At 29.1% G+C, this 12,826-nt stretch overlaps 1 long non-coding RNA gene across 1 annotated transcript; it reads left to right on the plus strand.

The window, feature by feature from the left end:
* Positions 1-5,950: 5,950 nt before the first annotated feature.
* LOC140919498 (uncharacterized) lies at positions 5,951-7,048 on the plus strand. Its single transcript, XR_012162114.1, has 3 exons — positions 5,951-6,150; positions 6,219-6,349; positions 6,741-7,048. It is a non-coding gene; the product is annotated as an uncharacterized lncRNA (long non-coding RNA).
* Positions 7,049-12,826: the final 5,778 nt, after the last annotated feature.

Here is a 12,826-nt window from a genome sequence, read left to right on the forward strand (position 1 = left end):
GTCCAATGTAATCTGATGAATTCCTGCATCATAGGGCTGTAAAATTACAAAACAAGATACATAAATCTTTGGTTGTCACATTACTTTGAATCAAAATAAATCAAATACTTTGGTTGAAGTTGAGGGAATTCAAGTTTGTCACATTACTTTTATAGGAGGAATTTTTTTCATTTCAAAGTTAATAATAACATAACATCAAAATAATTGTTGGGATGTAATTACTTATCTTATAATTTGTCAAAATGATTTGTAAGTAGAAAACTATGCTACCCTCACCAATTCTTCTACCCTCCAAATGCCTCCTATTCTTCTACCTTCACCAATTCTATAAGGTGTTTTCATAAGCTATCCTGGAGATATTAAGGTATCAAAGATTTGAATAAGGAGTAACCATATATAGATGTCCATTCCCTATTAATGTATATATAATTCATTATTAATTTTTTCCCTATTCTTTTTGTCTTTTTTATTTTAGATTAAAGATTTCAAATTCAGGATAAGTCATGAATTACGACGCCATAGAACTCCCTTGCATATAGGCAAAAGGTTCTAGGATTTATTGATTTTGCTTTTAAACATCGTTTAGTAAATAGTAAAATAATGTGCCCTTGTGATTTATGTAGTTTTCAAGACAACGTTCACGAGGTGAGGTGTTTGACCACTTAATGTGTAAAACAGTTCCCGAGGAATACACCGTTTGAAAATGTCATGGAGAGCCATCAAGAATGGATCCTGACAATATTATTAGTAGAAATTATTCAAATTAAACATGATAAATGAAACTTTTGGAGTTGATAGGCACTGCACTGCGTTCATGAAGGAATTGCCCATGATGTATGATGTAGGAGAGACACCAAATGCAACTCAAGAAGGTCACAAAGTTGCAATTTTTTATGAATTAGCAAGAGATGGAGAACAATTTTTGTTTGAGAGGTGCACAAAGTACTCTAAACTCGCTTTTATAGTGAAATTGTATCATATCAAATGCTTATGTGGAATGATTGATAAGGGTATGATAATGATCTTATAACTACTACAAGATGCGTTTGAACATGCCAAAATTCCAAATTCATTTTGTCGCGGCTTAAAATTTCGAGTGTTTCTCGAATTCAATGGAGTCGCCACCAAAATTTATTTTAAAATAGGGAAAATATTGGGAAACCCTTAAAATAGTAAAAATAAAAAAATGTGGTCTTTGAAACCAAATTTTGAGTTCGGGAGTCGATTATGCGTAGGAAAGATATTAGCACTCTACGACATCCGTTAAAACAACGGTTACCTATAATTAATTGTGCAAAATTAATTTTAACTTAAGTATATTTATTTTTCTTTATTATTAAATATGAATAACAATTATTACTATATTTAAAATACGATTTTGAAATAAATATGTACTTAACAAATAAAAGGAAAAAAAAAGAAATTTCTATTTATGTGCTTGACAAGAATGTGATCTTGCTCCTACGTATCTCCTGGTGTGATGGAGAAATCAAAACTACGTAGTTCTTGAAAAAATATACAGATGTGTTGAGTGTGTTTTTAAAGAAAATTTGTCTGGTGATAAAAAAATGTTTTTGACAAATAGAAAAATAAAAGAGTTTTATTTGAATAAATATTTTGGAACATGAGTTTTAAGACGATCAAGTTGTACAACTTGTGTCCCAAAACACAAGGAATAAAGAAGATGTCACATCTAATTTAATCCTCTAAATTTTTTATTATTCTCGATTTTTAAATTGAGTTTTAAAACCACCAAGTAGTACAACTTGTGTTTTAACAACTCAAAGATAAAAAAAAAGTTACATCTAATAAATAAGTCGATTTTGAGATTAGTTCATTAAAATAAATAAATGAATGAATAAATAAATAAGATAGAATAAAATAAATAGAATAAAATAAATAAAATAAAATAAACAAAATAAACAAAATAAAATAAATAAAATAAATAAATAAATAAATAAAGAGAGTTTTAGAACTATCAAGTTGTACCACTTGTGTCCTAACCACCAAGTAGTACAACTTGTGTTTTAACAACTCAAAGATAAAAAAAAAGTTACATCTAATAAATAAGTCGATTTTGAGATTAGTTCATTAAAATAAATAAATGAATGAATAAATAAATAAGATAGAATAAAATAAATAGAATAAAATAAATAAAATAAAATAAACAAAATAAACAAAATAAAATAAATAAAATAAATAAATAAATAAATAAAGAGAGTTTTAGAACTATCAAGTTGTACCACTTGTGTCCTAACAACTCAAAGAAAAAAAAAGTCACATCTAATGAATAAATCGATTTTAGATTAGTTCATTAAAATAAACAAATGAATAGATAAATAAATAAATAAATATAATAAAATAAAATAAAATAAACAAAATAAAATAAATAAATAAATAAATAAATAAATAAAGAGAATTTTAGAACTATCAAGTTGTACTACTTGTGTCCTAACAACTCAAAGATTAAAAAGAGTCACATCTAATCGATTTTAGATTGTTCATTAAAAATAAATAAGTGAATGAATAAATGAATAAATAGAATAAAATAAAATAAAAAGGTTTAAAAGGGCTGAGTTTGAACAAGATCTTTGTTTTTTTGTGTTTGGGCCCAACTTAACTTAAAAACAAAATTTTGAAAAGAGCCCAAACCCATCAATAAATAAATAAATAAATAAATAAATAAAGAGAATTTTAGAACTATCAAGTTGTACTACTTGTGTCCTAACAACTCAAAGATTAAAAAGAGTCACATCTAATCGATTTTAGATTAGTTCATTAAAATAAATAAGTGAATGAATAAATGAATAAATAGAATAAAATAAAATAAAAAGGTTTAAAAGGGCTGAGTTTGAACAAGATCTTTGTTTTTTTGTGTTTGGGCCCAACTTAACTTAAAAACAAAATTTGGAAAAGAGCCCAAACTCATCATAACAAAAGAAGATTGATGCATGAATCTGAAACCCTAATTTCAAATGAAGGATGCGACCACATTAAGGGAGGCGGCCAGGCAGTTCAGAACAAACTCAATGGCTAGGCAACGAACAAAAAGAAGCGAAAACGAAGAAGGACGAAGAAACGACGAGCAGTGACAACGGCGCGCAGTGACGACGGCGAGCAGTGGCGACGGCGAGCAGCGACCACGACGAGCAGCGACCACGGAGAGCAAGTGACCAGGACGAGCAATGACAACGACGACGACCAGGATAACGTCAGGCGCAGGTTCAAGTTTTTAATCTTATTTCTATGTGTTTCATTCATCAATCTTTATTCTTACAAATGAAAAACTACATTTTTTTTAAAGCAAAATAATAGTTGAATGGTGAAGATAAAAAAAAAAGATTTATTGTAAAAAAAAGTACCTTTGCGATTTCTATTTGCTGTTTGTTACTGGTTCCTCTGATTTCTTCCTCTTCTATTTCTTTGTGTTTTTTTATCAGTGGTGTTCAATTTTTTTCTCCCCTTTTTGAAATTTCATAAGGTGTTTTTATAGAGTTTTTTTATATGTTTAGTTGTTTTCTGGTCTGTCATGGTCCTTCTCTATCTATTTCCTGTTTGATGTTTTGATTGCTTTGCTCATCATCTGCATTTTTCTGCACCTTTGATGCTTTCATAATTTTAGATTATTTGTTCTGATCTGTTCATTGCTGAGCTTTTATTTGTCTTTTAGTTTTTTTTTTTAAACTCAAAAATTTGTCATTTAGTTCTGCATAATGTGTACACATACTGACTTATAAATTATGTTTTTATGTTTCTCTAATTAGTTACAAAGCAAAGGTCAATGACACTGCATCAGAAACAGAGAGGCAACAACAACAACAAATTAAAAATTATTGTAATTTAATTTAGTTTGGTTTAAATCTTATTGTAATTTAATTTGATTTAATATTTATGGTTGCAATTTGATTGTAATTGTAATTTAAAAAATATAACTTGATTTGGCAATGTAAATTGATGAGCCTACTTATTGTAAATATATTTACTTCATTTTTTAATATATATTTCCTTTTTGATTTATTTTTAAATAAATTGGACAAAATTAGGGTACTACACATTTTATGAGGCAAAGAAAACTATATGTAAACTTGGTTTGAAATATGAAAAGATACATGCATGTCCAAATCATTGTATGTTGTATTGAGATGAAGATGAATATATGCAAACATGTAAAGCCTGTAACAAGTCTAGGTAGAAACCAAGGAAAAAAAATGTGGTGTGATCGAGGCATCCAATGATGGAGATACTAAGAATAAAGTGTCCGCAAAAGTTCTTTGTTACTTTCCACTAAAATCGCTCTTGCAGATATTGTTCTTTTCAATGACCACTGAGGATATGAGATGTCATGTTGTGGATAATAATAATCATGGAATGAGTATGCATCCTATAAATTCTTAAACATGGAAGAGGTTTGACTCGACAAACATCTTATTTTCATCAGATCTGAGAAATGTTTGCCTTGAATTAGCTACTGACAGTTTTAACCCATTTAGTAATTTATGTACAATCTACAATATTTGGTCAATTATTCTCATACCTTATAACACCCCCCATGAGTGTGTACGAAACTTACCTCTTTTATCCTTTAAACAATAATTCATGGGAAAAAATGACAAGAGATAATATAGATGTTTACATGCAACTTTTAATCAAAGAGTTGAAAGAGTTACGATATGATGGTGTAGATTCTTATGATACTTCAACTCGAGAGATGTTCAAATTCCATGCAACTATAATATGGACAATTAGTGATTTTTCTGGTTTTGGATTGCTTTCTGGATGGAACACTAGTACAAGGTTAGCTTGTCCATCTTGTAACTTTTACATTATACCTTGTCGCCTTCCCCACAGTAAGAAATGATGTTTTATAGTTCATCGTCGATTTCTCGATCGGAGACACCAATTTAGATTTAATAAAACCCAGTTTAATGGAGACCAAGAAAGGTAAAATTCACCAAATATGTTACTAGTTTTAGAAATTCTAGAACAAGTTAAGGATATCAATGTTACTTTTGGTCAAAGAGTTGAAATAGGTGGAAGAAGAAAAAGCTTACATATCGGTGGCCATATCACTTAAAATGGTATTCAACAATGGAAAAAGAAATGTATATTTTTTGTCTTTTCATAATGGGAGCATAGTTTATTGCATCACAATCTAGATGTTATACAAATTGAGAAGAATATGTGATAATATCATGTATACCTTGCTAAATGATGGTGTAAAGTCAAAAGACCATATTCAAGCTCAGAGAGACATTCAATCAATGGGATTTAGGAATGACCTTTGGCCAGATGATAATGGAAAGTATCCTCCAGCTGCTTAAACAATGACAAAACAAGGATAGTATTTTTTTTAACAACTTTAAAGAACATCACTATACCAGATGGTTATTGAAGCAAATTTTCTAGGCGCGTTGATGGGGACACTCTCCCACTAAGTGGGATGCTAAAAGTAATGATTGTCATATATTGATAAAACAACTTTTACCCTTGGTCATGCGAGTACGATTGCCTAACGAGGTGTTTACAATTTTAATTGAGTTGTGTTCATTCTTTAGGCACTTATGTGTTAAGTGTTGAGTGCTTCAGAGTTGGATTAAATGAAAAATGTTTTGCTCACTCTATGCCACATGGAAACTGTATTTGCCCATTCATTCTTCACGCACGGTCATAGTTCACTTAATTGTTCACTTTATTGAAGAAGCTAAACTTGTAGGTCATGTACATTATCGATGGATGTTTTCTATTGAAAAGTAAAGCATATGAATCAACCTTAGTTCAATTGAATAATTTTTTAAAATAGAATTTTCACTAAAATCCATACTTATGATGTCGTAGGTACTTAGGGTCAATGAAATATTATGTACGCAATAAAGCATGACCAAAAGAATATATAGTAGAAGGTTACCTAATGCAAGAGATTCTAATATTTTGTTAAAGAGATATAGATAATATTGAGACAAGATGAAATCGTCCTTCTCGTGTAGATGAGGAACCAAATGATATACAATCAAAAACACGAGTGGTCAAATTGTTCCCACGGGTCAAAAAACCAATTGAAAGTTATTCATACTTTACTCTTACGTCCAAAGAAAAGTTACAAGCTCATCGTCATGTTCTAACCAACTGCCATGTAGTTGATCTTTATCTCCGGTAATTATTTCTCAAAATGGATTACTCATAATTAAATTCTAAGCAAATATTAACTTCAATCTATATAGGGAATTTTGAGATGATCTGAGGAGGCAACTAAGGAGTCGGACTTTCTTCAATATGTGTAGTGAGCCTATGCCTCAAACTGGCCCAATTTGTAGAAGAAAGTCCAACAAATTTTGGATATATGATGTGATTGGTATGTAAATTTCTATTAAAACTTTTAATTATTATGTGTAATTAAGGACACTAATTTGGTTTTTAATTGACTTTTTAGATAATGATAGAGTAGTGAAAGAAGCACGTTTGGCTTCTAAAAGATTTGTTTTCAAAACTAAAAGGGAGGAAGGTGCTTTTTGAATAGAATCAGCATGGACAACCTGTTGGAAAGGCTTCTGGCCTTTTGGGGCAGTTTTTGGGATAATATGTGGGCAGATGTTAATTATAAGAATTATGTTCATTAAATCTACCAAAATTCTTGTAGAATTAATGTTGTTATTGAGGATCTTAATTTGTTTGTAGCTACTTTGATTTTTTGCATTAGTATTTTTGTTGAGATTTGCTTGTGAACTATTTCATATTTTTTGTAGGTCTTAGATTTGTACTCACGAACATAAATGAGGCGTTCATCATCATTTAGTCACAATCCTCATAATCTTAGACATGGAGTTAGTCATGGTTATGAAGGAAGTAATGGCCGTCGAGCTAGTCATGAGCATGGAACAAGTAATGGACATGTAGCAAGTAATGGAAAGGGAGCTAGTCTTTTGTGAAATGAAGTGATACTTTAGATATTAAATATATTTTGCCCTCACTTTCAACCATAAAATTCTATTTCGATAAATGATTATTTTATTTTATTTTGAAATTATTGTATGAATTTTTATAGTTTTTTGTATTCTTTAAATAATGAATCAACCTTCTAGGATTAATCTATATATATTTTTTTTCTCTCATCCAATGTTCTCAATAAATAAATTAAATCTAATTTTTCTTCTTCTCAATTCTCGTATGTTCTCCACGACCTGCGACGGTAGCAGCATACTAATTTTTCTTCTTTTAACTACGCATTTTGTTTTCGCGAATCAAATATAAATTAGAAAAGAAATAATTAAAATAATATATATATATATATTAAAAAAATTAAAAAATAAATAATTATTAAATGTGACAAGATTGTGAAAATTAAAATATATAAATATATAGAATAATTGTGTTTGTGTGGTTTGATATATATTAATTAGTGATGAATTCCGATTAGACTTGACATGACAAACATTAATAGATATTGTGGTATATGTTGTTGTGATTTTTGATTTTATGATCGATGTATTTTATGAGTATAAAGTAGAATTTGTTGTTCTTGTATTATACGAAATGTATATTTGAGTCATGTGAAAGTGTGATATAATGGATGCGTTTAAGATTTTTTTTAAATGTTTTTATAATATTTTATTTTTTTGTTATAACTTTTTTAAAAAGAATTAAAAATAAAGCTTTAAATGAAAAATTTGTTTAAATAGTGTATCTTAATATATGAATTTATGCATGTCATCTATTTTCAAAAACATTTTTGGATAATAAAATTTCAAAAAATGATTAAAATGAAAAGCTATTTTGAGAAGCTCTTCATAAAAAATATTTTTGAAAGATATTTTTTTTAGTAAAATGTGATTTTTATTATATTAAAATCTTTAATAATGAATATCTTTAGTAAAATGTGATTTTTATTAAATTTTCATAAAAATCATTTTTTTAAATATAAAGATTAAAATTAATTTTATCAAATTTTTTAATTATTAAAATTAAATTTTTTTATATTTGAGATCCAATAACTTATTAATCCAATATCTCATCCAATTATTAATCCGGTACTATATCTTTTTTATCTATTTTTATCTTTCTATTCTTTATTGGCTTGATTTTAATCTCGATGCAATTCAAAAACAATGAAAAAACAAGTGAGACAAGAGTCTAAATCCTCTTGTTAAGCAATATAAGATACTCATTCATTATCCTCATGCAATTCTAATATTCACTTTTAATTTCTTAGGGTCTAAATAAATAGCATAAATCATTGTTAATAGATATGACAGATAGTTTAGTAAATTTTTAAAATTTATATATATATATATATATATATATATATAAAAGACCATGTCCGAGAGGGTGGACATGATCATCCAAAATTGTTAATAATTTTTTGAAAGATATTATTATTCTACTTTCTTTATAGACATTTTATTTATTATAATAATCTTTTAAAAAATACTCATATTCTTACTTTATTTTATATTTATAAGAGATATTTGAGTTATAATTGTTATAAATGTAGAATTATGATATGATGTACAATTTGGAGGAAAATTTTATAGATTAATTTGATTGAATATATGAAAGTAGTTCAATTTTATATAAAAAAAATATTTATGTTAAAAATATTAAAAAATAAATAATTATTTGACAAAGTTGTGGAAACCAAATTATAATCTTATCGGATAATTGGAGTTTCATATATGTTAATTGGATAATTTCGACTAGACATGACGTTACGTATGTTAATAAATTTGTTAATTAATATAGATATTGTGGTGTATGTTGTTGTAATATAGATATATGCATCTTTACTTGTTACATGAATTAACCTACTCAAATGGCATGCATCATGTAGGTTGTATCATAATATATTAATATATGTAGATACTGTGTGCATCTTTGCTATGAATTAACCTACTCAAATGACATACATCATGTAGATTGTATCATGGTACGTGTATATAGACTAAAAGTTATTTTACTAATTTTTTTATATAATTTTTCATAGGTCCAGCTTTTTAGATTAGAACATGGTCTCCAAAATATTTAAGATGAACCAACTATATTTTTATAAATTTACAACTTAAAATTCTATATATATAATACTTTTTATTTATATATTAAAAATTTAAAATTTCAACCACCTTAATATATATATTTTCGTTCAACATCTACCACTAAATTGGGTAAAGGTTTGTTTTCTGCTCTTTGGAGAGAGTACTCTATCTCCTTAATAACAATTTATTAAGTGTTAACTAAGTTGATTATTAGGTTCCTCTCTCAATATATATAAATAAGAGGCAAGAACAAATTCTAACATGCATTTAGCCCACTGATACATTGTCTAAAATGCCCATGCAAAGTAAATACGACGAAAGTAAATGAAAACAAAAGGACTTCAGGCCTCAGCGCACCAACTCATTCCCACCCTCTCGAAAAATTCTCTTTGTAGTTATGTCGTTCTGTCGTTCGCTCTCTCCTTTCTCGTTCGCTCTGTTTCACTATAGTTCTTTATCGTTATCTCATTTGCTCTCTCTAATTTGTTCTATTTTCATGATTATTTGTTGTGTAAATGAATGTTTATTAATTGATTTGTAAATCCTAACTCGTTCTCTCGTTTTGTTTTTGTACAACTCGTTGAAATCTTTAACATCTCATTTCACATGTAAGAACTTAAAAATCTCTAACTCTGGTAATTAATGAATTGTAATGAATTTGTGTTTGGTTTGCAACTCTATTGATTAACTCTGTAATGAATTTGTGTTTATGTTTGTTTAATCTGCCTTTTTTTGTTCATATATGTTTGAAAAAAGTTACTTAAAAGCATTAAGCTGCTGATTTACTTAAAACATTGAATTATATGGATTTGTTAAATTTAACTACTGACGTCAATGCGTGTATTTGTTAAATTTAACTAATATGTAATTCCAAGTCCAACTAAACCCTTGTTCATTCCTCTAGAAAGAAAAAAAAACAAAACAAAACCCATCAAGCCGACACTTCCACCATCCGAACCCCAAAAACTTTCAAACCATGTGTTTCATATTGATTTATACCACATAGTTCTAGATTTTGAACAGCCTCAATTCAACCAAATTAGTATTGTAATTTGACAATAAAATAATAGTCATTCTACTAGTGTTTCAATATCATATACACTGTGCCTCATGACCATCCCCAATACTATAGTTTCCACTAGCCAATTGGTTTTAATAGTCATTCTACTTAAAGAGGACATCATAGATTAATTCAATTGAAGAGATGGTAGATATTGGGTTTAAGAAAAAATCCTTAGTTTGCTTTGGTAGAATGTAGTTTTGGTAAAAGCAGTGGACAAGTAGAACACTTGCAAAGAAGACCTGCAAAAAATAACATTTATCGCCCCATATTCCGACAGCTCCACCACCTACTTTTCATCTAAATCGTGATCCCGCCAACCCGTATTATATACATCCAAACGAAAATCAATATGTTGTTCTCGTCACTCCAGTCTTGGACGGTTCCAATTATCATGGGTGGTCTCGCCTTATGTACATATTACTGGAGATGTATAACAAATTTGGTTTCGTGATGGGTCAATCAAGAAACTAGATTTTGAAGACCCCAATTTTTCCGCATGAAAACTGACGAGGACATAGAAAGCATAACCAATGAAAGAAGCATAGAGGATATTCAAGGTCTTGAAACTCCAATGACAATCGCAAGGTCAAAGAAGACAAAGGATGTGAAGTAACAATGTCAATTATAAGGAAGAGAGTTTGAATTATAATTGTCCATTTTTGAAAAATTCATGTTTAAAAATTGAAATGTTTAACTCAAGATTGTTCTTGGTTACAAATGAAGAACGTTCTTGGTTAGTGGAAAAAGAGCAATATCAATTTATCAATATAAAAACTATTTGTAAGACAAAGAATAAATAGAGATTGGGGTAGAGAGATCACACAAGTATATATTCTGGTTCACCCAACATGGGTTACGTCTAGTGCTCACAAATGTGAGATTTTCCACTAAGTGCTCAAAGCAAGAACATTCTTGATTTTCACACAATTTTTCACATATCAGTCTTGATCTATTACACAGTTCTACCTTTCTACCTAGAAAGGATTTCCACGTGTTACCTTACACTATTTTAGAAAGGACTTTACAAGTTACCTTTTAAATCATAAAAGGATTTTTACACGCTACTCAAGCTATGTCAACAATATAGCCTTGAGTTACAAAGTAATGATTTTGAGATTGTTAGAATCTGAGTATTGCTTAACTCTTGTTTGAGAAATAGATTCTATATTTTATAACTCAGTAATAACCAATTCTAATATCATACTAGGAATGGAACTGCAATTTAGAATGATTTGATAAGCTCGAGTATGATTGAATGAGTGATGTTTTGCTTGACACTTTGAGTTTTGATTTGTTCTTCTTCGTGAAGCATTATTTATATGCTTCAAGAGAGCTTATGACAACTCATTTAGCCGTTGGAGAAAGGTTAGCTGTCATGAATAAGTGAATGGATAAGATCATCCATAAAGCAATAATGTTCTTGTTGAACCCATGAATGTTCTTGCGATCCAAAAACGTTCTTCAATTGTGTTTGAGATGAGCTAACTTATATTGTGATCTTGACAGTTGTCAGAAATGATTACAAGGTTTGAATTACATGTGCATCTTTGTTTGAAGGTACAACAGTAGTGTCATTTCCTGCATGTTAGTTTGTACTTGCACTTGCTTGGCTTGGAGAATGATCTTGCTTTATGTATTTTGAGAAGCAAAGTGTTGAACCTTCGAATTATAGAATAATTCTTGCTTAGATTGATCCTTCTATATTTCTAATGAAGATATGAAACGGATAACACTTCCTAGATCTAATATTTTACATAAAAATCTCATCATTCTTGTTTATGGCACGCGTCAGCATTCATTAAAATGTAATTTTTCACTTTCTAGACATCTTTTTTACTATTGGGAAGTTGGGAGACTTGTGCCCTAGCATATAAACTCAAAGACGGTCGTTTCTAACACCATTGGATCAGTTTTATCAAGATTCATGAATGATAAACATTTTAGCGTTCATTCATCAAGTTCAACTCTCTCTTCACACAATCTCACCAAAATTTCTCTAAGTGTTTAGCAAGGGTTATGAGTTTATCACTCAAATCTTAGAACATGCATCACGCTACCATATGCTTGAAAAAGTTCTAGTTACCAATCACAATGCAACAAACACATACACTTTAGAAGGACTTTCGGGTTGTAATGGGGCTTAGGTAAAGGTAGGACATTTTGGAGTTAGGCATACATTTTCAAATTATTCTACCACTTTTTATTTTTCTTCACTTTTTTCATTGTGGAGATTCTCAAACATTGACAACAGAACCAAGAAGATATTTTTTATCAAAGTACACAAACTTTTTTTTTTTTTTTGTGAGAATCACAACCCCAAACTTAAAAGGTTGTTATCCTATGAGCAACCCCAAACTTAGAATTTTATCAAGACAATAATTTTTTTTCTACATAACTCCAACTAAGGTGATTTAATTAAAATTAGGTATTTGTCTTGTAATGTGGCTAGTAATCAAAATTAAATGGCAAGGCTATAAGGGGCTAGCAAGGGATAATATTTGCATAAAGTAGTTAAAAATGCTCAAACAACCAAATAAAATTGCCTCAATGTATGCATGAATTTCAAGTGATGCAAGTCAGAAATAGTGCAAGTTCTAAAGGGATAACACATGTCTAGATAATCACACAACAAAAAATAAAGTATTTAGGCCTAAAAGCTCATAACCAGGATAATAAGAGAGAGCATGAACTGTCAAAATAATGTTAAACATGTCACTAAAAAAAATTGAAAAATTGATGG

This window comes from Cicer arietinum, chromosome 1 (genome assembly GCF_000331145.2).
Source record: "Cicer arietinum cultivar CDC Frontier isolate Library 1 chromosome 1, Cicar.CDCFrontier_v2.0, whole genome shotgun sequence".
NCBI lineage: Eukaryota > Viridiplantae > Streptophyta > Magnoliopsida > Fabales > Fabaceae > Cicer > Cicer arietinum.